The sequence below is a fragment of the Barbus barbus genome, assembly GCF_936440315.1.
Source record: "Barbus barbus genome assembly, chromosome: 36".
NCBI lineage: Eukaryota > Metazoa > Chordata > Actinopteri > Cypriniformes > Cyprinidae > Barbus > Barbus barbus.
In genome coordinates, this window is record NC_136714.1 from 16159794 (window position 1) to 16184334 (window position 24541).

A 24541-nucleotide genomic window follows, 5' to 3' on the forward strand; every position below is an offset into this window, starting at 1 on the left:
CGGAGATGTTCGATCAGAGCCGTGCTTTCCTTTTTGCAACAAGGGTTGGAGCGTAGGCTGTCCCCCTCCACCCTTAAGTTTTATTTTGCTGGCATTTCCGCTCACCACGACCCTGTGGAGGGGAGGTCAGTGGGGAAGCACGATCTGGTTGTCAGGTTTCTTAGGGGGGCCAGGAGGTTAAACCCTCCTAGGCCTCCCTCCCCACCCTCTTGGGATTTGGCATTGGTGCTAAGAGCCCTACAAACTGCCCCCTTTGAGCCTTTACAGTCAGTCGAGTTGAAGTTTCTCTCTATGAAAACCCTACTCCTGACTGCGTTGGCCTTGATCAAGAGGGTGGGGGACCTGCAGGCAATTTTCGGTTGACGAATCGTGCAGAAGGGGAAGGCTGTCTCAATGCAGAGGATGGCCCACAGGATGGTGGATGCCATCACCTTGGCCTATGAAGCACAAGGTGTGCCCTGCCCGCTCAGTTTGCGTGCTCACTCGACTAGGGGTGTCGCATCGTCCTGGGCGCTGGCTCGTGGTGCCTCGCTAGCAGACATCTGTAGAGCTGCGGGTTGGGCGACTCCCAACACGTTCGCTAGGTTTTTTAGCCTACGTGTCGAACTGGTTTCCTCCTGTGTTCTCACCTCAAACAGGTAGTGGCACTGAGAGGCCCGGTTCAGAGTCGGCTTGCGGTGTCCTTACGCCTAATTCTCCAGAGAGTTCCTTAACCAGGTAAACCCTGTCGAGTCCTCCAGCACTCCGGCGTCCAGACGTGGCGGAGCGTCCGGCGCCAGGCCTTTCAGCCAATGAATTCTTGAAATCTGGTGTGAGTCTAGTGCCCATGTGAGAGACCCTGTCGGGATCCCATATGTTTATCCCACGGTATGCTTATTAGAGCCATGTTTCCCCTGGCAGACCACGTTCTCTAATGATGTAGCCCAAGCCATCTCAGAGACTTCCATGTGCTTTAGGGCCCTACGGGGTTACTTCACATGTCTAAATGTCACTTAACCCCCTCTGGGAGGGAGTGACTCCGCAGTGTGCCTCTTCCAAGCAGAAGGGCACGCTTCCCAGTGTTATCCAAGTCCTACTGGTGGGTTGCTCAAGGAACAACAGTAGTCGACCTTCTCTGTGTAGAGCCCAGTCCTATCGTCTGCCTTATAGTAAGGATCAGGAGGCCTACACAGGGCACTGGAAGGGGCAGCTTCTGTGACGCTTTGGTAGGGATCCCAATTTCGTCTCGGAGTGACCGACTGAAAGGTAACGACTCAGTTACGTATGTAACCCTCGTTCCCTGAATGAGGGAACGGAGATGTGACGTCCAGTCGCCACTGTCGTTGTACCACCGCTGAGCTGCTGGGTCACCGGCTCGGCTCCTCAGCGAAAGCATGAATTAATGCGGTGCACCTGCTGCCTCTTATGCTCACGCTGTGATCAGCGGCAGCTGGATGCAATGACGCAATGATGCAATGATGTCCATTGGCTCGTTTAGTTACACTCAAAGTGGATTGGTCTCTCTGGCGAGATCCCAATTTCGTCAGTCATCCGACGTGATGTCTCCGTTCCCTCCTGGCGGGCTGAAGAATCACACGACAAAGGGGGGCTGAAGAAAAATCCCCGGAGGGTGTTTTTATTGAAGGGTTGGTGCCAAAGAAGGGGTGGAAGGGCCGATGAGGTCCGTGTCCTTGTCCCGTGATGAGTGATCCGTCCTGTGCCCCGTGATGAGTGGTCCGTCCTGTGCCCCGTTCCTCCGTGATCCGTGCCGCTTCGGTGAGTGAGGTGTCGGGTTGGTCGGTTAGCCACTGCTGTCTAAGAGAGCAAGAGAGACACACGGTTAGAGTTTCCACCATTGGAGTCGTTGCTCACCGTCGTGGTTGCCTGGTCTGCTTATAAAGCTCTCCCGTGACGAGCTTCAGGTGTAGCCGACCAGCCCGCGGTGATTGTGTGCAGGTGCTCCTGCTCTGTTGCCAGGGCGACGCTGATAGGCGCTCGGGACGTTTGTCACAATACGTAACCGAGACGTTCCCTTATGTCGGCCTTGTTGCAGAAAGGGGGTTCCCCAAAGTTGCTGATTGGCTGGAAGTTCAATAGTCTTTGAAGTGACTTCTTGGGCATTGGCTGAAGATGCGGAGTTGGTCTGGTTGAAGTTTGAAGCGAGTGCAGTCGGAGCTGAACTTTGGAGCAAACTTACATTAGCCTGTTAACGTTTGCCAGAGCGACGGCGCACTGAAGCGTTTTTTTCTCCACTAGTTTAATGTTTATGAATGAATTTAACATGAAAGAATATCATTAATCTTGACAAACTATATATCATTCTGAAGGTCTAAGCCTCAAGCATCGACGACAGATCGCTGTTTTCCGATGGAAAGCTTATAAGGAATGTATTTGCTACATTTGTGTAAGCAGTACACATCAAAACATGCAGAATAAAAAAGCAGTACGTACCAGATTCATAGTAATAACGAGTCACAAACGAGTCCACTGCTGAAATCCCAGTTTAGTTAGACAGGTAAGGGTCTACAGAACAACATCCCAGTGAGCACTTTTAGTCCAGCAAAACAATATCGTTGTAATAAGGATGAATATTCCTTTGTTTACATTTCATTTCTTCGGGAGAGTTATTGTTTGCATCCCTTATGGAATAAATTATGCTCAAAAACAGCGTCTTGGTGGTAAAAAAAAACAACACGGTGCTGTAGCATACAGTTTTACAAACAGAATGAGACCATCCACGGAAAAAAAGTCTCAGAAAAGCGAAATATATATTATTTGAATTTGGCGCTCTCTCCTGAAAGCGTGACGCACGCTGTGACGCTGTCATCTGAGGGTGCCGTAACTTAGCGATCTGCTTTTTACATAAAAAACTGTTTTTTTTTTGTTCTACATTTTTTATATGTGTGTGTGGGGAATGTAGCTGTATCTGCATGATTATCATATGTATGGACGCACATCAGCGTGTTTATTACCGACTCTATGATGGCTATCATTGTGATTCATTGATCAGCTATTATTGATTATATGGCCCATCTGTATGATTATCATCTGTATGGAAGCACATCAGCGTGCGATTACTGACTGTATGACCATGTCATGAATATGTATAATGACTAAAATAGTTTGTATAATTCTGCAATACTGCAATTCTGGTGGTTATTTGTCCTCAAACAGAGGGGCTGGGGGGACTATAAATATTTTCAGAAAAAAATATTGCAGGAATCTCATTTTTCATGGTCTCGTCTTCAAATTTGAAATATAAACTCATGAGACATGAGGCTTTCAACCCATTACTTTTCTGACTTATTTCATGTATTTGTTTATGAAATAAAAAAAACATTCAGTGTGGAAAAACATTTTTCAAGGCACGTCAGTGTCTATAACTTTTTATCTATTTGAGCATTATCAACTCTGGATGATGGATAGTAAAGCCTAGAGTGTCTTCTTTCCAAAGATACCTAATTTGTTTGTGTAGCACACTTTGTCAGGAACTGTTACCATTTTAATTTAGGTAGGTTATTTTCACCTGTGAGGCCCAAAATGGGGGGCGAAGGTTAACAGGTTAGAACACAAAACTCCACAGAAAGAAAATAAACTAAAGTAAAAAGAATATTCTCATTCGGTGTAATCTTCTCATTGTGGTAGCAAGGAGCCGCTGGCATGTAGGCCAGAGCATGCTGGAATGGCGCTCAAAGAGCAGCGTCAAAACGCGGTGGCAAAAGCAAACAAAGTAGAGCAAAAAAAAAAAAAGAAGAGTGATTTTATGGTGTGCTGAGTTTTTAAACTCGACTTGCGGACACTTCCAGATGCTTTTCTTTACCAATTAGAAATGATCTTAACTAGGGGTGTTGCTCTGTTTCTTCCCCATCATAAATCCTGTATCAGTCACATGGTCCTAATTTTCCCGCTCTTGTAAAGTATAATTTTGGACATGATTTCTATAACAAGACTATGATACATTTGACAAATAATTGATTGGAAGAAACATTTAAAGCATGATTTTTCAAACTCATACATACCAAACACGCATATGAATCCTTCAGCTATTCAATAATGATTAAAAAGACAAACATAATATTTGATTAAAACATGATAGTCTAATGTGTGGGTTACATACATAATATGGGGTTCTGCATAGAAAATAATTAGTTGCTCATGAGTCCTTTTAAGATGATTTTAGGTGCATATGTAAAAGATAGTCTCTGTGAACAAAGGAATGTCAGTCTGGTTGTTCGTCTTCTATGTGTGAGGGAACAGTCAGTCTAAGGAAGCTTGTGATTTCAATCGTGGAACACGTGATGGCCATCTCTTTGACCATCAGTCTTGATTACTTGCCCCCAAATTTGACGATCTCCTTCCTGGTTGGAATTATCAATAAGTATTCTTTTGTTTTAATGTTGTAAGCTGTTTTGTGAAAGAGTTGGTTGGTTCGCTTGCTTCAGACTAGTGGCGCCAGAATCTAATTTATGACGTTGTCCTGTTTTCTTGGGGCCTCTCTGTGGAATTTCAGATCCTCATGTTTCTATGTTCATGTTTCTGATCGAATCTTAAATTTGTCTGATTCGGTCTCTGATATCCTACACTTTCTGTTTCTCCCTGATTACGTTCCTAGTATTTAAAGCCTGTGTTCTCCCCTGTTCCTTTGTCTGCTATCGATTTGATTTGAGTTTGGTTGTGCTTGTTTTCTCCTGTGGATTATTAAAGAACTCTCTTGGATGATACTCCTTTGTCGTGCGCCTTGTTTAGCACACCAACCCGTGACGTTTACATTACAATTATATTATATATTACAACATTATACAATATTACATTATACAACAATGCAGTTGCTGCGTTGGGTCCCGTACGTCCAGCAGGTCTCTACTCGGAAGGTTCCTGTTAAAATGTTATGATTGAGGCTCTAGACTCTGAGCATAACTTGTTTTTCTATAACAAGCTATAAAATATTTTCTATGAAAACGTACACTGGCAGTGGCAAATAACTTTGGTTTTATATTTAATTTGATTACATTAATGTTATAAGTTCAGATTTACAATAAATATTTGAACTGCCACTATGTAAAAGGAATACTGCTGTAAAAAAAGCACCTTATTTGTTTAAAGTGTTTGCAAACCAAATGTTATTGCACTTTTGTTCATATAGCAGTACGTTTAAATAAAAAAATTGCACACTACTTTTGAATTCATTATTGACTTTTGTGCATAACGATGTGATTAATTGCGATTAAAATTGTTAATCGTTGCCCACCACCTTATTTAAAAGAATTTAATTTGAGTATATACATTATTAACAGAAAGCTATGTTTCATGGAAGACGCAAACAAAACAAACTAAATCGGTGATGTGGTGGGCAAAATTATCAATACGTACAATAATGATATTGTATTGAGAGGTTACGTACAATTTATTTTAGAATAACAACTATGCTATTTAAATAAGTCAAAATAACTTATTTTTCAATTAATAAACTACTGATCATGTTCTATAATGTTGTTTAGTATGTTCAAAAATATTTCAAATGTACATGGATAGTTTAGGAATATTTAAAGGGTCAATATTTAATGTTAAATGGCTATATAAAATGATCTATATCCAGAACTTACATAAGTGTTCAGTTTAATAGATATATTGGGAATGGGGTCGTATCTGTGATACTGGTCTTAGAACTTGGTATTAGATAAAAAAAAAAAAAAAAAAAAAATTCATCTGCCTCTCCAGACCAGCTTTCTATGATCTTTTCACTCACATAAAGAGCACATTTTGGCATTAAATGCCTCATCAGTCTGAATTTAAGTCTACCTGTATATATTATTATGACATGTCATTCACTAAGTATAATTCTTTATTTCATGATATAGTATTTACACATGATTTTAAACTTCTTTTACGAATCTCTTTGAGTTTTAATACATAGACTAAAGGATTGAAAAGAGGTGGCAATATCAGCAGCAGCAAGGCAAAAACAACATAGACACTCTCTGTGTCACGAGTCTGCCTGTCCTTCCCTCTCTCCAATCCGGATGCACGCCCTCACCTGGTCTCCCTCAGTCATTAATCACGCGCACCTGCACCTCGTCATCACCCTCATCATGGACACTACATATGCACTCACCCCAGTCACAGAAACTGTCCGATCTCGTTTGTACAACGTGGACTCTACTCTCGCATCCCACGGATCGATGAGTATACCTTATATACATTTACCTCTTAGACTTACCTCCTGTTCTCCGCCTCGTTGTCTCCTCTGTCTCCAGACCTGCCTCATCTGAGAACGGTGTCCTCGGATTCCGGTCCTCATCCTCTGCCCCAAACCTCGAACCTGTAAAGCAGGAAGACGAAGTCAGAACGACTATCGGACACATCCAAACTGTCCACTTGGAAGCCACTCACCTCTTTCCACGATCTCCAGCACCCGCACCTATAAATAAAAGTCACAGTGTTTTTACTTACCCGTGTTGTCTGGCTGCGTTCATAACAGAAGATCGGACCTACACAGAAGATGGGCGAACTCGCACAGTTTTTTGATTTAGCCCACGCCATCCAGGATCCAGTGAGTTTTTTGTTGGCTTTTGCACCTCTTGCCCTCACCAGCTCACTCGAAGATGGGACCCTCAAGATGCTGCTCCGGCTCACGCACCACCAGCAGCGAGAGCTCCCAGACACCTCCGACCTCACTTGGAGAGAAGCCATCATCCGGTGTCTGGAGAGTCTCCGACCCCGAGCCAGAGCCTTATCCACGGCGAAGGATGTTCCACCCGCGGCGATGTGGAAACCGCCGCAACAGGCGATGAACGTTGCGCCGTTTACGGCGATGATGGTCCCGTCCAGCCCACCTGATTTCCCGCTGGTCCCGTCCAGCCCCGCACCTCCCGTGCGCCCTCTAATGTCCGCGCTGCAAGAGCGCCCTCTAATGTCCGCGCGGCAAGCGCGCCCTCTCATGTCCGCGCTGCAAGCGCGCCCTCTAATGTCCGCGCTGCAAGAGCGCCCTCTACGGTCCGCGCTACAAGAGCGCCCCTTTGAATCCGCGCTGCAAGAGCGCCCCCAAGTGTTCGTGCTGCAAGAGCGCCCTCCTGCATCTCCGCTGGTCCCGTCCAGCTCTCCTTCGTCTCCGCTGGTACCATCCAGCTTCGTGCCTCCCGTGCGCCCTCAAGTGTCCGCGCTGCAAGAGCGCCCTCAAGTGGCCGCGCTGCAAGAGCGCCCTCAAGTGTCCGCGCTGCAAGAGCGCCCTCAAGAGTCCGCTCCTCCAGAGCGCCCCCAAGCGCCCGCTCCTCCAGAGCGCCCCCAAGAGTCCGCTCCTCCAGAGCGCCCCCAAGGGTCCGCTCCTCCAGAGCGCCCTCCAGTGCCCGCTCCTCCAGAGCGCCCTCAAGTGCCCGCTCCTCCAGAGCGCCCCCAAGAGTCCGCTCCTCCAGAGCGCCCTCATGCGCCCGATCCGCCCAGGCCGCCCAAGGACCCCGATTCGCCCAGGCCGCCCAAGGACCCCGATCCGCCAAGGCCGCCCAAGGGCCCCGATCCGCCAAGGCCGCCCAAGGGCCCCGATCCGCCAAGGCCGCCCAAGGGCCCCGATCCGCCAAGGCCGCCCAAGGGCCCCGATCCGCCAAGGCCGCCCGAGGACCCCGATCCTTCATGGCCTCCCGAGGACCCCGATCCGACGTGGCCGTCCAAGCTCCCTGATCCGCCGCGGCCTTCCAAGTCTCCAGTCCCGCCATGGCTCCCTGAGTCTCCTGACCCGCCATGGCCTTCCAAGTCTCCAGTCCCGCCCTGGCTCCCTGAGTCTCCTGACCCGCCATGGCCTTCCAAGTCTCCAGTCCCGCCATGGCTCCCTGAGTCTCCTGATCCACCCTGGAGGCTTCCCGAGTCTCCTGGGTGTCCTGGCCCTGTTCCGGCCTCCAGGGCGCCCGCCCCCCCCCTCCCCGATGTCACTGTTACGGTGCGGGACCAATCCGGATGCACGCCCTCACCTGGTCTCCCTCAGTCATTAATCACGCGCACCTGCACCTCGTCATCACCCTCATCATGGACACTACATATGCACTCACCCCAGTCACAGAACCTGTCCGATCTCGTTTGTACAACGTGGACTCTACTCCCGCATCCCACGGATCGATGAGTATACCTTATATACATTTACCTCTTAGACTTACCTCCTGTTCTCCGCCTCGTTGTCTCCTCTGTCTCCAGACCTGCCTCATCTGAGAACGGTGTCCTCGGATTCTGGTCCTCATCCTCTGCCCCGAACCTCGAACCTGTAAAGCAGGAAGACGAAGTCAGAACGACTATCGGACACATCCAAACTGTCCACTTGGAAGCCACTCACCTCTTTCCACGATCTCCAGCACCCGCACCTATAAATAAAAGTCACAGTGTTTTTACTTACCCGTGTTGTCTGGCTGCGTTCATAACACTCTGGAACATTGCTTGAGCCATATCTGCTTGAGCCATACACTGCATCAAAAAACACAGTAAAACTACAATTCATTATTGAAAATAAATGTGGAACACATGTCTGCCAAAATTTTCTTCTGTTTTCTAGAGATGCTTTACATGCAACAATAAGTTTTATATAAGACAAAATAATTAAAGCTGTAAGACAAATATAAAATAATAAAACAATCAATGCCATGAGGTTATTAATATCCACTGATTCCCATGAGAGTTTTACAATTGACCAGTTGTCACAGTATAATTTGTCAATATGATATTTACACACTGCCAACCTATTTAACAGCACTACTCCAATGAGCAAACAAGTAAATGGTACAGTCCAACAGAATAGGAGTAATATGCCACATGTATTTTTGGTCAGTTTTGAGTGATAGGCCAAAGGTTGACATGTCTGTCATATGCCATCACTGCTAATGTTGTACACTCACACATAGCTGAACTGTAGATCACGAAAGCTTGGAGGCCGCACAAAAAAGAAGGAATCACATATGAATCCAGAATTAAATCATGCAGGAATTTAGGATAAAATCCTGCTGCTCCATATAGATAATTGACACATAAATTGCACAGGAAAATGTACATTGGTTCATGAAGGGCTCTCTCCAAAACAATGACTACACTGAGCCAAATGTTCATTAACAGTATCAAAGCATAGAGAAGCAAAAAAAAATGTAAAATATATATGCCGATATGATTTGGAGCCTTTTGGTTCCATCAGACTGTAGATTGCAAAATAGGTCTGGTTGTCCATAGTCTATTTATGTTAATCCTAAAACTGGATTCCTAAATGTTTCCAGGTTGAGACCAACAGTCCTTGATCAACACTAACAGCAATATTCCAGCTTGAAAATATGACCACAAAAATGACACACATTCTCTATAAACACAATTAGTAAACCATTGCTGGTGAGTTGCTATCTTGCATGTTGAAAATCATGAAATGGAGGCATTAAAGTTCATTGATGTGCATATAAATAACTTTTATAATGCTCTGGTAAATTCTCTGAGGTCCCTAATAAACCCCAGGGTTTCAATAAACGTTGCTAGTCTTTGTGCTGTGCTAAAGTGGATTGAAATATAATTTAAATTCAGTTTCTCTATTGTCCCGTTTTGCCTTGACTATAAAATCAGTTTTTCTAATTACATATTCATAAAAAAATTCTTAAAAGATTAAATAAATTCATGTATTCTCAAATACAAGCTAAAGGAATTAAAATAACAGAAAAATTAGGCACACGTGTCTGCCATAATTTCCTTCTGCATTCTAATGATGCTTTACATACACGATAATTACAACAAAGAGGCCCAAATAAATTGACACCGAAAAGAATCCATATTGATGAAAATTGTTTCATTTGAGAGTTTTACCATTGACCAGTTGTCACAATATATTTGATCACTATTAAATTAACACAGTCTTATCCTATTTGACAATAAATGTGCAATGAGCATCATAATGAATTGTGCAATTCAACAGAAGGCAAGTAATATGCCATATGAAAATGTGTTCATCTTTGAGTGATAGTGAAAGGAATATGCCATCACTGCTAATGCACAATATTCACACATTGCTGAAGTAGATTACAAAAAGGCACGCATACAAGGAATCACATATGAATTCCATAATTAAATCATGCAGGAATTTTGGAAAGAATCCAGTGGCTCCACATGTTCCATTTACACAGATTACAGTACAAAAATGTACATTGGTTCACGAAGGGCTTTCTCCTAGACAATGACCACACTGAGCCAAATGTTCACAAACAGTTTCATAATATAAAAGGAACAAAAAGCATGTAAAATATACATGTCTGTTTGATTTAGAACTGACTACTGGCATGTATAACATTACTATTCCAAGCAAATTATGTGTAAGGCTGTAGAAAATAAACTTGAGAGAATATTAAATGAGCTCTGTTTGAGATCTACTGACATTTAACATTTTAATCTACTGTAAAAGACTGTATTATACATAAGCTATATCTAAGCAATTTAAATATGTATTTTATTTTTGAAATAAAACAAAGGAAATGTCTACCATAAAATGTATTAAATGTATCATAAGACCATGGATCCGTTTGGGTTTAATAATTTAGTCATCATACCATCTAGTATGCCATGCTGCAATACAGTACGTTACAGAAATTGAAATAAACATGTAAAGTTAACCATTTTGCTTTCAATTAGCAACTGTTTAGCACCTGAGGATCATAGAATTCATGTACTCAGAAGTAAATCAAATCAGTTTTAATGAATTATATCACTGAGATTTCAGAGCTATGCAATAAACATCTACGATACAGCAACCTGGTCAGTCTTTTTTCCTTTATATATTTAGATGCATAGTATTCAGAATAAACAATATTTGCCACTGGTAGCCTTATAATAATTTTATTAATATAGTTAAATTGAATTGTCTGTCTAGCTGATTAAATATTGTTTTAAAGTAAGTGTTGGCACTTTCAATTCATTGTGTTGAATGTAACATTTTAATAAATTCACCTGATGTGTCAGAAACCCAAGAAAGAACTGTAGTATAAGGTAAGAGAGGATGTAGTATACTTTGTGTCAGGATTATTGATTTATTACCCTCATAAAAATTCCACCCCCCTCCCATAACTGGACACCTGTTTGGACACCTGTTTTGTACACCCCCCCGTCTAAGCGGCCATCTTATTGACCTTATAGTGAACTTAAGAATTTATGACAATGTGTTTGTGTGTGTGTGGGGGGGGGGGGGGGGGGGGGGGCGATGTTATGTGGTTTAAACTTTAAATGGTGAATTTGTGTTAAATGGGGTAAAGGGAAGTTTTTATTAAAGTGTTTTCACATACATATCAAGAAAAAACATCAAACATGTACGTAAAACGTACAAAGACTGTTTATTTCCCTACAAGTGGAGACTGTTGTTAAAACAGGAAAACGTAGAAAATAAAACAAAAAGCATTAGATACTATCTTTCCTATCTTAAAACTAGTTCGTTTGACAAAGTTAAATAGAAGTAGTGAGCGCGTTCGTTTATCAAAACCTATTTTGTGGTTTTTAAAAAGTTGTGAGTTTATAACAGATACGAAGTTAAATAATATAGAATCGTTTTTATCTTACGATGGTACGCCTGTTTTTCCCCTACAAGTGGAGACTAGTGTTGTTAAAACAGTTTTAGGAAAAACTAAAACAAACAAAAAAAAGCATTAGATACACTATTTTTCCTATCATTAGAATTTAAAACTAGTTCCTTTGACAAAGTTAAATAAATAGAAGAGTTGCGAGCGCGTTCGTTTATCTATAACAAAAAAGAATCGGATGCGTTAGTTAAAACAATAAGATATCAAAAACTATGTCTTGCTTTTTTTTAAAAAAAGTTTGACTTTATAACAGATACAAAGTTAAATAATATAGAGACAAGTTCTCTTACCGTGAAGTGAAATAAAAAATATCAGACCATTAAACAACAGTATAAGATAGCTGTAAAAATCTTCTGACATTACAATTGAAAACCTAGCCTTTGTCCCGACTTAGAAAAGTTAAACAAATGTCTATCTTACGGCGATCGTTTACACAACCTCACGCTTCTGTGTCAAACTCAGAATGAGCTCGCGGGCCGCTGTCAGGCCACACCCACATCACCGCCCTCTAACGCTGTAAGGAGAGACCGGTCTGAAGATTTGCGTGTTAAAAGAATTAAAGTAATGTTTTAACATTAGAACAAAGTTATTTTTAATAAACCTTTATCATTTCTCAATGAATGAAACCGTTCACTATTCATCATAAAGCTTTTCACTTTAAAAGGTTACACAAATTTTCTTCTAAACAAACGCCCCACAGGAAAAAAAATGTTGTTTGTTTGTCTTATTTTATTTAAGCGTCTTAATTCCTATAATAGACCTTCGATTTCTGTCAAGCTTAAGACTTCTATCGTACTATATAACCCAGACTTTTTTAGTTTTAAAAATGAGGTTACACAAGTTTTCTTTTAAACATTCACCTCTAACCCACAGGAAAGTGTCGTTTTATTTTATTTTAGTTATTTACACTTAACACCTTTTATTTATTTACTCTTTGATATTGTCAATCTTAAAACTTCTAGGATGCTGTGTCGGTTAAAATACACATGCGCGAGAAGAAACTGAAATGATAGCAAATGTTTTGGGTTTTCAGTCATAATTAGAGGGGGTAAATTTTTTTTTTTTTTTTTTCTACAACATCTTACGAATGTAAATGTTTTGTCTCACGCAGAGCGAGCAAATGAGAAACTGTGTTGCGCGTCTGGCCGCATGACCACTGAAACGGTGTTATCTAAACTTTCTGGGGATTCAACTCATTTGCAATCTAATGAGTTTTTGAGGGGCTCTGGCGTCATAAACTTTGTTAGAACGTGGTTCATTGATTAAAACAGATCGTCTTTCTAACATGTTCAGCGATCAAAGGATATCCGCTTTAAGCATTTATGAGGCGCACCTGCATGTGTGTCTGTGCCCCTCTGTCAAAGGTTTAGGCAAAAGTTCGCGGCCCGGTCAAAGGAAGCTTTTCATGACACACATCTGGTGAAGTTAGATGTAGTTGAGAATTGTGTATTTATAATGAGATGAGATGGCACAAAAGAAGAACCACAAACTTAAACAAATAGAGGTCCCCAAAGATGATGGTTTTAATAAGACGGTCTTTGTTGTAGGAAAACGTTGTTTAATTTACTTCATTTTACTTTATTTCTTTTTTCACTCATATATTTTTCAACCCTCAGCACACACACACACACACATACACACAAACAACCATACAGTTAAATATTTAGACTTTTATGATGTCTTTTTATGACTTTTAGAATCACACTGGGTATCTTTACAAGGTGATGAAAAGCAGCATGATTAAACAATGATATAACTTTTGTTTTAACAAATACGTTTTTAGATCTTCCAAACCTAAAACCACAATGTTCTAAAGCAAGGATTAGAAGCAGTCAAATGATCCTCTGATTAACGCAAGACTCTTACAGAGATTTTTCTTTATGAATTTGACCTATATTAGACTGAAAATTACTTAAGGTTGTCTGCAACAAAAGTATAAGGTCCCACAAATGCTTCTCAGAATCTTTACAACAGATTAGACTTTCTTTCTCACCTTAAAAACGGTATTATTAACCGCAGAGTTTAAATGTGGCATTTGTTCACAGTATAATGTTCTATTAAAATAAAAACAACTGGTCTATATAGGTTTATTTGACTAAGATTTGATCAAATAACTGATATAAGAAACATGCAAATATTTGATAAGTCCATCTTATCACACCACAACCTGACGTGTCTGATGGTTTATGATGATATCTTACCGATACAGATGTGTTAAGTGTCTGTAAAATAGTTTAAAAAGTCATCTTTTTAGCTTTCACGTAGGATTTGTGTCCACCCTCAAGTGGTTTTTGTGTAACAGAATCCTGAGACAAATGAAAATAGAATGTGTGAAAGGCTTTACTCTTTAAGATATTTGTAATGACAGACTAAAAGCTTTATAAAACAATTGTGTGTATGCATTTCTCTTGTACATGTATACAGTAACCGATGAATACACAAAACAGTATTAATACAGCGTGATTCTATCATATCAATCAATAATAAAAGATTTAATTTATATACCGCATCTGACTTGCTCTTCAAAACACAATAAACTTTCTTACGACTTTTTTAAATGTGTTGAACAACCGGTTTTGGGGAAAAACCGTATAGTTTTGTGTTTCTAATTTAGGACGCTTGTAGTTAATCCCGTCTTTATCTAAAACATTTTTGTATTCAAACTGTCTCACGCACACACACACACACACACACACACATGTTGGTTTTAGTGTTTTCTGGGGACTCTCCATAGCCGTAATGGTTTTTATACTGAACAAACTGTGTGCACTATTGCCCTACACCGACCCTACACCTAAACCTACCCCCTCACAGGAGACTTTGTGCATTTTTAGATTTTCAAAAAAACACCATTTAGTATGTTTTTTTTTTTTTTTTAAGCCTTTTGAATTACGGGGACATAGGCAGTGTCCTCATAAACCACCTCCATATTGTAATAACTCTGTCATACCCACGTCATTATACAAATTTGTGTCCTCATAAACCACATAAACATGTACACACACACACACAGCTTTCCCGGTCACCCGCAAATTGCCAACAAATTATTTTCTTTGTTCTATCATTCAGCTGTAGCTAAAACCCTATAACGGAGTTATGCTATAGATGCTGAAAGAGCTCATTAACCTGTTTAACTCTAAAAATGTTAACAATGTCGATTACGACTAGTTTAACAAACAAGGGAACGTTCATAAAACAAGTCTGGAAGCGATTTGAAGCATTCTAACAACAAGTTCAACCGCTGCAGAAAATAGCCCCGCAGTAAACTCCGGATGTGATATCGACCGACTTATCAGATGTTCAACATATTATTACAAGGTCTTGCTTATAGTTTATGATGAAGCTAGAAAAATATAAGAACACAACCAAATCCTAATGCTATTTCACGAAATAAGGCAACAACGGGTGCTCCGTTTCAACATATACATGTCAAATCTGTTTTACCCTAAGTATATCCTATTCTTCTTATATATTTGTTTAGGCTAAATAGCTACGTTTTAACAATTCTTTTTGTTTTTACAAAGATGTTATATTGAACGCGTGTAACTAATACCTCCTTCAAACGTTGCGGCCTTTCAGATCAGCGAACCACAATACCCAGCATACACCTCAGACTACAAACGTGGCCGTCGGGGATCCATATCCCAAAATGCTCGTGCGTGACAGAGCTCTAAACCGTAGGACTTCTGATTATACGGGCGCACAGATGGCGTATATAAAAAGACACGCATTTCCACACTTTTTGTGAAGTACACGTACCTTTCCGTGTTGTGATGATGTAAACCCTTTTTGTGGTTTCTGTTAGCGACGCGAAGTCCGATTCATTTCTGCGAAACGATTCTTTCCCACAGTTCGGTTCAAATAACCAATTCTTTGTCTCATTAAGTCATCTCGCTGTAATCAAAATGCGTGTGAAAGGTGGGATAACATATTAACGTGATGTTTTGGTACGTGTCTTACACAACTGCGCGTTACTTAATGTTTTTATTAAGCTTTAATGTAAAAGGTAATAGTCTGTTAACAATTTTGATGGTTTTATTATGAAATCGTACAAAGAACCACTAAAGTACGCACTGTTTGTTAACACAGCATTAATAATCAAAATAATATCCTACTACAAGCTTTATTTACAGCATGCCGAATGTAATACAGTTAAACAGAAACATTAAAACATTTCAAACTTGTTAAACAACAGCTTCAATACATACCTCTTATGAAAACGGTTAAAATCGAATGCCGTCAAACAGAATGTTGTCTGCAAGTTCCCGACGTGTAAATTACCAACAAGTTCTCAAAGAGAAACATAGCCTACTTATACCGAGCTTGAAAATATGTTCAAAACACATAAATATCCATCACGCATATAGTTTGTGCGTCGATTTAACACATTCTGTACATTCAATCAAAAACACGACCGACAGACCGACAGACAGACAAAACCTCAACGATAGCTGAGATGGATCGGGAGGGAGGACAAAATTATTATTCTTCGTCACAATAACATACCGGGTCCGAGAAATTTGATACCCTTACTACAGATTTTCGCGACATTCTTTATTCTAGTTGTTATTTTCCTCTTATTCAATCATAAACCTGCAAGAGTTAAATTAATTGATAACATTTGAACAAATTCTCTAAGTGAAAAAATGAAATCCTGTGTTTTACGTTCAGATTTGTCTGATCGTTTTGCGATATTGCATTATTCTGTAATTCGGGTTAACGGGGTTAAATTCTCAAAAGAAATACAATAACGATTAAATGACAGTCCTTCTACATGACACCGCTTAAGACTAAACAACACTAAAGGACATCTTTCTGGTCTGTCTACGATGTGTACGTTCACAAGACAAACCTCCACTTCAAATTATTTCCCTTGAGGCGTTTGTCCACTGAATCTTTTTTCAACACAACGACATTAAACATTAAAGAGTGTTATCGGTCACTATCGCCATCTTCTGTGAGTCAAATAAAGCAACATCTCTGGCGTACCTAAGCATCTACAATGCGTGCATGCGGTAAACATCTTTGTTTCTCCACTTCTGTCATATTTGTTAGATGTAATGCAAACAATATTTTGAGAACTATGATGTTCCACGCTTTTGTAAAGGTTATAGAAAGAATACAAACATAATTTTTACATAGGAATTATCTTTGCGCAAAGCCGATTGACTAAAAATCATTGAATTACAAAATGCAAAACTGTATACACCATTTAAGAAAAATTGCTCTAATGCCTACAGAATACAGAAATCCTCCTGTTGATCTATTGCGACTGGCATTTTACTAAGTCAGACGATCGGGATTACGGATGACGCGGGTCACATTTTGTTTGCTGGACTGCATATGCCATTACTATGACTGTACTGTAGGTGAGGCCCTCCCTCTGAGAACCATCAGCATTCGGTGTTTATAGAAATAAATGAAAATTAAGAAAAATTTATTGTGAGTGTTTGACTAAGTCGGTATTTCTTTTTAGGACAATTATACATCTATTTGATGTGAGACTTCATTAAGGCGTGCTGTTTTACACTGTTTTACACTGCAACGTATCTCACCATCGTACTCAAAGCTACACATTCAGTAAAGTCTGAAGTTGTACGCGATCTTGAAGAGGCTACAGACACAAAATATTAAGGATTTTTATGCTTCCTATGTAACGCAAGAGTCCGAGTCACTAAGAAAATTATCATATGAATACAGAAAACCCACTCATGATCATCTGGGTTTATTTTTGTAAATGTTGTTTTAAATTACTTTTTTCTTATAACAAACAACTAATACTGAAATCCTCTCTTCTAAATATATTGATACCACTCTATACTTTTTCATTGTTTTTAGATGAAGACTATTCTCTGAATTCGGTCAATCATGTCGCGAGTGCTTGCTGGAAAACATTAACAAATGCATTATAAGATAATAAAAGAATAATCCTTCTACAAGAGTTTGTTTAAACCGAGATTGTGATGTAATGCAGATCTTTTTCTGCTCTGTCTACAAAGCGGCCATCAGACACAAGCATCCCCGATCTTACCGTTTCTCCGTTACATGTACATCTATGTCATTTAGAACACAAAGTTGCACATTACAAGTTGAAGATAGTGTGGAAACACTATTTTCTTTGTACGCGTCTCTAAACAGGTCTTTAATAAATAAATCACAGACGTCATGTAGTTGAATTCATTGAAAGGTGCGCATTTTTGGCCGTTTTAGACGGTCTGCTCCAGCACACAGACACGTTTTAGGTATTCATCTGACCAAAAGGTTTGATCCTGGGGAAACACGCACAACAGTGGCTGTGTTTTGTCACGATTGTCTTCATAATTGATCCGCTTTTATTAAAACAATGCAGTGCGAAGTTACTGTATTCAACAGTACGGTCCCTTGAAATATTTTAGTATATATATTTTTTTTTTTCCCCCTTCTAAATATCTTAACATGTATTTAGCTTAAATATTGTTTGTTAAGCGTTTACAAAGTTGTCATGCCTGTCGTTGAATTTTATAACATATATTTCACCAAACCTAAAGGACAGAAAATTAGGTTTAGCATAAGTCCGCATTTCAGCTGTTAGCCTGAAAACGCAAGCGAACTGAGATTTCTTCACTGAGATAATCTACAGAATGTGAAACAAACTCATTAGAGTTACATTAGAGTTTTGGATTCTAGCGCATGTCGAATATTGTTTGTTACTGTTTCACAGGTTTAACACCTCATTATTTGAAGACTCATAGGCTACTGTATAAATCACAAAGTTTTCCACTGTAGTAGGGCGACTCTGAAACCAGACCAAAAAATAAATAAATTAGCTTGAGACTTAGTCGTAGCAGTATGACAATTGTTGTTTTTATCTTTCTATGATTTGTTTGTGTTGTTCCGAACCACGGTTTCATTTTACCTATTGTATCGTCATGTGTGATTGTAAAAGTTTTGTCTGTGAGTGTCTTGTTTTTTTTGCAAACAGTACTGCTGTAATGTTAGCGAACTCTTTGCGTTCGTCAATATTTATGCAAATTTGCTTGATGAAATAAATATAGCCTCTTCATTCGATACATTTACGCTACAATATTGTATCAGGTATAAGATACAAGATCCTTTCTTATTAAATTGATAACAAACAAAAAAACTTATCTTAGCCGAGGCCAATGTTTAGGAATTCCTGGCGACAACCCCCACCCTGTACACCGGCCAACAGATTGAGGGCGGTTCCGAAATCTAAAACCGACGATGACTGGTCTGACAAACTCAGTTACGGCGTTGCTACCAGGTTTGAAAGTGCAGACGGCGGAGCTGCGTCAATCAAAACGTTATATACATGGATCGACAGAATCAGCTTCAAGAATCCAATTCATCTGAGCCTGACGCGCTCCGCAATTTTTCTACTGATAACGCTTCGGCGGATCTGAACCATAAACCGGAAACTGAAACTGAAAGCGAAATTCCACAGGACCGTCGCGGATTAAAACGGTCAATCAAGATTTTGGGAAACGGCGACAACGCTCTATATCGGTTAGGGGACAAAACGTATCTCTTGGAAAGAATCAAATTCTCAAAAAATCGTCTGACGCTGCGCAAAAGCTAATGGATCGTGACCGGAGTTCTGGAGATGTTGCGGATGTGCGACTGGAGTGCGACTACGGTACTGGAAAAACGTGTCTTGTAAAAGACGTCATAGACCCCGCTGTTAAACCGCATTACCGAGGACAGATGATAATACTGATGCAAACGGTCATCGAGCATGCTTGCGATCCGAATCACGATTGTGCGGGGGATACAGAGCGTGTAAAAAATCTCAAGAACGAAACGGACGTTGTAAGAAGCCTGAAAAATAACCCATGGCCTGATTTGAGTAGCATGTTTCTCACCAGCAAAGAGTCTGCCTTTTTAATAACCAGAAAAATTCTGGATGTAACGTCTGAATGTGAGGATGAAATGGACATTAACGAGGTTCTCTGTCTGTGTACGTGCATAACAGATTTATGCACGTCGTTGGCTGCAAAAAATTGTGATTCTATAACGTGTGAAATTGTTGAATCGCTGGTTGATTTTATATTTGAGCAAAACATGTTTATCTGCAGATATTTTCTTTTCTGGCTAGACCACCTGTTTTAAGTAGTAATGTCGTTACTACTTGTTTGTAAATTTGATCATTTTCCTCACTACTTCAATGTATGATTGTATACTCAATATTGTTGAAATAAAAGGTTGTCTCAACTCCTTATTCTATTCTCTGACTTCATAAAAATGTCTTTATTTAAAACGTTTAAATGTAACTATTTAAGCGGTACAGATAGTAGGTTTTTTGTTTGTTTGTTATCAATTTAATAAGAAAGGATCTTGAATCTTATACCTGATACAATATTGTAGCGTAAATGTCTCGAATGAAGAGGCTATATTTATTTCATCAAGCAAATTTGCATAAATATTGACGAACGCAAAGAGTTCGCTAACATTACAGCAGTACTGTTTGCAAAAAAAACAAGACACTCACAGACAAAACTTTTACAATCACACATGACGATACAATAGGTAAAATGAAACCGTGGTTCGGAACAACACAAACAAATCATAGAAAGATAAAAACAACAATTGTCATACTGCTACGACTAAGTCTCAAGCTAATTTATTTATTTTTTTGGTCTGGTTTCAGAGTCGCCCTACTACAGTGGAAAACTTTGTGATTTATACAGTAGCCTATGAGTCTTCAAATAATGAGGTGTTAAACCTGTGAAACAGTAACAAACAATATTCGACATGCGCTAGAATCCAAAACTCTAATGTAACTCTAATGAGTTTGTTTCACATTCTGTAGATTATCTCAGTGAAGAAATCTCAGTTCGCTTGCGTTTTCAGGCTAACAGCTGAAACGCGGACTTATGCTAAACCTAATTTTCTGTCCTTTAGGTTTGGTGAAATATATGTTATAAAATTCAACGACAGGCATGACAACTTTGTAAACGCTTAACAAACAATATTTAAGCTAAATACATGTTAAGATATTTAGAAGGGGGAAAAAAAAAAATATATATACTAAAATATTTCAAGGGACCGTACTGTTGAATACAGTAACTTCGCACTGCATTGTTTTAATAAAAGCGGATCAATTATGAAGACAATCGTGACAAAACACAGCCGCTGTTGTGCGTGTTTCCCCAGGATCAAACCTTTTGGTCAGATGAATACCTAAAACGTGTCTGTGTGCTGGAGCAGACCGTCTAAAACGGCCAAAAATGCGCACCTTTCAATGAATTCAACTACATGACGTCTGTGATTTATTTATTAAAGACCTGTTTAGAGACGCGTACAAAGAAAATAGTGTTTCCACACTATCTTCAACTTGTAATGTGCAACTTTGTGTTCTAAATGACATAGATGTACATGTAACGGAGAAACGGTAAGATCGGGGATGCTTGTGTCTGATGGCCGCTTTGTAGACAGAGCAGAAAAAGATCTGCATTACATCACAATCTCGGTTTAAACAAACTCTTGTAGAAGGATTATTCTTTTATTATCTTATAATGCATTTGTTCATGTTTTCCAGCAAGCACTCGCGACATGATTGACCGAATTCAGAGAATAGTCTTCATCTAAAAACAATGAAAAAGTATAGAGTGGTATCAATATATTTAGAAGAGAGGATTTCAGTATTAGTTGTTTGTTATGAGAAAAAAGTAATTTAAAACAACATTTACAAAAATAAACCCAGATGATCATGAGTGGGTTTTCTGTATTCATATGATAATTTTCTTAGTGACTCGGACTCTTGCGTTACATAGGAAGCATAAAAATCCTTAATATTTTGTGTCTGTAGCCTCTTCAAGATCGCGTACAACTTCAGATTTACTGAATGTGTAGCTTTGAGTACGATGGTGAGATACGTTGCAGTGTAAAACAGTGTAAAACAGCACGCCTTAATGAAGTCTCACATCAAATAGATGTATAATTGTCCTAAAAAGAAATACCGACTTAGTCAAACACTCACAATAAATTTTTCTTAATTTTCATTTATTTCTATAAACACCGAATGCTGATGGTTCTCAGAGGGAGGGCCTCACCTACAGTACAGTCATAGTAATGGCATATGCAGTCCAGCAAACAAAATGTGACCCGCGTCATCCGTAATCCCGATCGTCTGACTTAGTAAAATGCCAGTCGCAATAGATCAACAGGAGGATTTCTGTATTCTGTAGGCATTAGAGCAATTTTTCTTAAATGGTGTATACAGTTTTGCATTTTGTAATTCAATGATTTTTAGTCAATCGGCTTTGCGCAAAGATAATTCCTATGTAAAAATTATGTTTGTATTCTTTCTATAACCTTTACAAAAGCGTGGAACATCATAGTTCTCAAAATATTGTTTGCATTACATCTAACAAATATGACAGAAGTGGAGAAACAAAGATGTTTACCGCATGCACGCATTGTAGATGCTTAGGTACGCCAGAGATGTTGCTTTATTTGACTCACAGAAGATGGCGATAGTGACCGATAACACTCTTTAATGTTTAATGTCGTTGTGTTGAAAAAAGATTCAGTGGACAAACGCCTCAAGGGAAATAATTTGAAGTGGAGGTTTGTCTTGTGAACGTACACATCGTAGACAGACCAGAAAGATGTCCTTTAGTGTTGTTTAGTCTTAAGCGGTGTCATGTAGAAGGACTGTCATTTAATCGTTATTGTATTTCTTTTGAGAATTTAACCCCGTTAACCCGAATTACAGAATAATGCAATATCGCAAAACGATCAGACAAATCTGAACGTAAAACACAGGATTTCATGTTTTTCACTTAGAGAATTTGTTCAAATGTTATCAATTAATTTAACTCTTGCAGGTTTATGATTGAATAAGAGGAAAATAACAACTAGAATAAAGAATGTCGCGAAAATCTGTAGTAAGGGTATCAAATTTCTCGGACCCGGTATGTTATTGTGACGAAGAATAATAATTTTGTCCTCCCTCCCGATCCATCTCAGCTATCGTTGAGGTTTTGTCTGTCTGTCGGTCTGTCGGTCGTGTTTTTGATTGAATGTACAGAATGTGTTAAATCGACGCACAAACTATATGCGTGATGGATATTTATGTGTTTTGAACATATTTTCAAGCTCGGTATAAGTAGGCTATGTTTCTCTTTGAGAACTTGTTGGTAATTTACACGTCGGGAACTTGCAGACAACATTCTGTTTGACGGCATTCGATTTTAACCGTTTTCATAAGAGGTATGTATTGAAGCTGTTGTTTAACAAGTTTGAAATGTTTTAATGTTTCTGTTTAACTGTATTACATTCGGCATGCTGTAAATAAAGCTTGTAGTAGGATATTATTTTGATTATTAATGCTGTGTTAACAAACAGTGCGTACTTTAGTGGTTCTTTGTACGATTTCATAATAAAACCATCAAAATTGTTAACAGACTATTACCTTTTACATTAAAACTTAATAAAAACATTAAGTAACGCGCAGTTGTGTAAGACACGTACCAAAACATCACGTTAATATGTTATCCCACCTTTCACACGCATTTTGATTACAGCGAGATGACTTAATGAGACAAAGAATTGGTTATTTGAACCGAACTGTGGGAAAGAATCGTTTCGCAGAAATGAATCGGACTTCGCGTCGCTAACAGAAACCACAAAAAGGGTTTACATCATCACAACACGGAAAGGTACGTGTACTTCACAAAAAGTGTGGAAATGCGTGTCTTTTTATATACGCCATCTGTGCGCCCGTATAATCAGAAGTCCTACGGTTTAGAGCTCTGTCACGCACGAGCATTTTGGGATATGGATCCCCGACGGCCACGTTTGTAGTCTGAGGTGTATGCTGGGTATTGTGGTTCGCTGATCTGAAAGGCCGCAACGTTTGAAGGAGGTATTAGTTACACGCGTTCAATATAACATCTTTGTAAAAACAAAAAGAATTGTTAAAACGTAGCTATTTAGCCTAAACAAATATATAAGAAGAATAGGATATACTTAGGGTAAAACAGATTTGACATGTATATGTTGAAACGGAGCACCCGTTGTTGCCTTATTTCGTGAAATAGCATTAGGATTTGGTTGTGTTCTTATATTTTTCTAGCTTCATCATAAACTATAAGCAAGACCTTGTAATAATATGTTGAACATCTGATAAGTCGGTCGATATCACATCCGGAGTTTACTGCGGGGCTATTTTCTGCAGCGGTTGAACTTGTTGTTAGAATGCTTCAAATCGCTTCCAGACTTGTTTTATGAACGTTCCCTTGTTTGTTAAACTAGTCGTAATCGACATTGTTAACATTTTTAGAGTTAAACAGGTTAATGAGCTCTTTCAGCATCTATAGCATAACTCCGTTATAGGGTTTTAGCTACAGCTGAATGATAGAACAAAGAAAATAATTTGTTGGCAATTTGCGGGTGACCGGGAAAGCTGTGTGTGTGTGTGTACATGTTTATGTGGTTTATGAGGACACAAATTTGTATAATGACGTGGGTATGACAGAGTTATTACAATATGGAGGTGGTTTATGAGGACACTGCCTATGTCCCCGTAATTCAAAAGGCTTAAAAAAAAAAAAAAAAACATACTAAATGGTGTTTTTTTGAAAATCTAAAAATGCACAAAGTCTCCTGTGAGGGGGTAGGTTTAGGTGTAGGGTCGGTGTAGGGCAATAGTGCACACAGTTTGTTCAGTATAAAAACCATTACGGCTATGGAGAGTCCCCAGAAAACACTAAAACCAACATGTGTGTGTGTGTGTGTGTGTGCGTGAGACAGTTTGAATACAAAAATGTTTTAGATAAAGACGGGATTAACTACAAGCGTCCTAAATTAGAAACACAAAACTATACGGTTTTTCCCCAAAACCGGTTGTTCAACACATTTAAAAAAGTCGTAAGAAAGTTTATTGTGTTTTGAAGAGCAAGTCAGATGCGGTATATAAATTAAATCTTTTATTATTGATTGATATGATAGAATCACGCTGTATTAATACTGTTTTGTGTATTCATCGGTTA

The 24541-nt window shown here is 39.4% G+C and overlaps 1 pseudogene across 1 annotated transcript; it reads right to left on the reverse strand.

The window, feature by feature from the left end:
* Positions 1-1526: 1526 nt before the first annotated feature.
* On the reverse strand, positions 1527-9172 carry LOC306855971 (olfactory receptor 2A12-like; annotated as a pseudogene). The gene is made up of 5 exons: positions 8354-9172; positions 8121-8222; positions 6370-6397; positions 6184-6298; positions 1527-1794 (listed from the first exon to the last, which is right to left on the reverse strand). The product of its transcript is annotated as an olfactory receptor 2A12-like (transcript).
* Positions 9173-24541: the final 15369 nt, after the last annotated feature.